This window comes from Solanum tuberosum, unplaced genomic scaffold (genome assembly GCF_000226075.1).
Source record: "Solanum tuberosum cultivar DM 1-3 516 R44 unplaced genomic scaffold, SolTub_3.0 scf00318, whole genome shotgun sequence".
NCBI lineage: Eukaryota > Viridiplantae > Streptophyta > Magnoliopsida > Solanales > Solanaceae > Solanum > Solanum tuberosum.
In genome coordinates this window covers 409,109-411,395 of record NW_006239246.1, presented here as the reverse complement: position 1 = coordinate 411,395, position 2,287 = coordinate 409,109, and positions in this window count along the sequence as shown.

Here is a 2,287-nt window from a genome sequence, read left to right as displayed (position 1 = left end):
ATAATTTCAAACCAAAACCCCCCATTTGACATTCGTGTCACCCCCGAATTTGAATAAGGTTTTTATCCGATAACTTTTATTCCTATGATTGATTTGATCATGTTCACGCTTCCCTATTGAATCTTAAACACGTAGTACTCCCTGTGGGATTCGACCCCAACCCATTTAGTTGGGTTTTATACTGACTAGCGATCTTTGACACTTAGAATTGAATGAAGTGTCCTTGAAATGTTAATCAGCGCCCTACCCCTATGCCCAGGTTTTGATGAATTTTCTTGCTCCAATTTCATGTCTAACTCCCCTAGAATCGAACGATTTCCCTCAAACTCTTTTGGATTCTTAAACCCAACATAATTACAACAAAATCCACTTTAAAATTCCTCAAGAACAATACTCAAACACAATATCCTCATCTCAAGAACTCCACAAAACCTCATGTTAAAGAACGAAGAACAAAACTTCAAGAAACTCATTAAGAACTCAATACACTAGATCCCATGAACAAAATTACGGATAAAAATCATATGATTGGTGTGTGGGTTAACGAACCCAATACTATGAGAACTTACATACCTCGTTAGGATTGAATCCTTAGCGAAACCCCTCAACGATCGCAAGAATCTTGAATGAATGCTTGAACTTCTCTTTTTTCTCTTCTTGAACTTCTCTTTAAAACCCTAAGCGTGTTTAGGAATTGTGAAACTAATCTAAGTCATTTTAGATCCCTAAAATATTACTAAAAACGAGTTAGGCTAGTGAGGTAAGGAAAAGACCAAAATACCCCTCCTTAATTCTGATGAATTTCCTTAACTGGACAGGCTAAATTCAAGCGGGCATATCTCCCTCATCCGAACTCAAAATTTAGCAAACTCGGTGGTGTTGGAAAGAAGACTCAAATATCTTTCATTTGATCTCTCATGGGCCACCTAACTCATCATGTGCTAAAAGTTATGGTCATTTGAATTTGACCCAAAACTCACAATTTAAGACTAACTTGCCCAATTCTCAATTTAGCTATTTCTAGTTTAGCTCTTTCTAAATCTGAGGTGTTACAATATCTCCCCCTTGGGAACATTCGTCCTCGAATGAGATCACTTTAATTAGGACTAAGGGCGGCAACATCTAACACCCAGCTCAAATACCCAACATGCAATTTAACACAACATAGCATATCAATTTAAAGAGTGTTTTACAAAAATCATTACCTTGGTCTGGAATTTCTCCGGAGGTAAAGAGATGTGGGTATATCTTCTTCATATCCTTCTCAACCTCCCAAGTAGCTTCCTCAACAAACTGATTCCTCCATAAGACCTTGACTGGTGCTACCTCTTCGGTTCTCAACTTGCGAACCTAACGATAAAGTATCTCAACGGTATCTCATCATAAGATAAGTTCTCCTAAATACCTATATTCTTTATAGGTATGATAAGTGAAGGATCGCCCATACGCTTCTTCAACATTGAAATGTGAAACACTGGATTGACTGCTGCTAACTCTAGCGGTAGCTCCAACTCATAAGTTACACTGTCAATTCTCTTGGATATCCTATAAGGACCAATATATCGGGGACTAAACTTCCTCTTCTTGCCAAACATCGTAACACCCTTCATGGGTGAAAACTTCAAATAAATCCAATCATCCACCTCAAATTCCAAGTCTCTTCTCCTAACATCTGTATAGGATTTCTGACGACTCTGCGATGTTTTCAACCTCTCTTGAATGATCTTCACTTTCTCCATAGCTTGATGAACTAAGTCTGGTACACACAATCTACCTTGATACCTCAATACACCATCTCCCCCTGTTCAATAGCCATCACTTTCTGCTTATGAACATTTGCCTTCAATTCAAGCAAAATGGAATCTTGGTCTTGTTTTTCTTTTAGTTCAGCTACTAGTGATGATTCAGCCCCATTCATCACCATCACTCTGCCTTCATTGGAATCTATCAACTGGATCCCAATCGTGCAAGTCTGTGCACATCTTTGGCCAATTCTTTCTTGCCTTCCTCAACATGGGTAGTACTACACATAGACAACCTGCTCAAAGCACCAACAACAACATTAACCTTACCTGGGTGATATAGAATACTCATGTCATAATCCTTGAGTAAGTCCAACCACCTCCTATGACTGAGATTAATCTCTTTCTAACTAAATACATACTGAAGACTCTTGTGTTCGGTGAACACATCTACATGAACACCGTAAAGATAGTGACGCCATATTTTCAAAGCAAATACTACAGCAGCCAACTCTAGATCATGGGTTCGGTAATTCCTCTCGTGA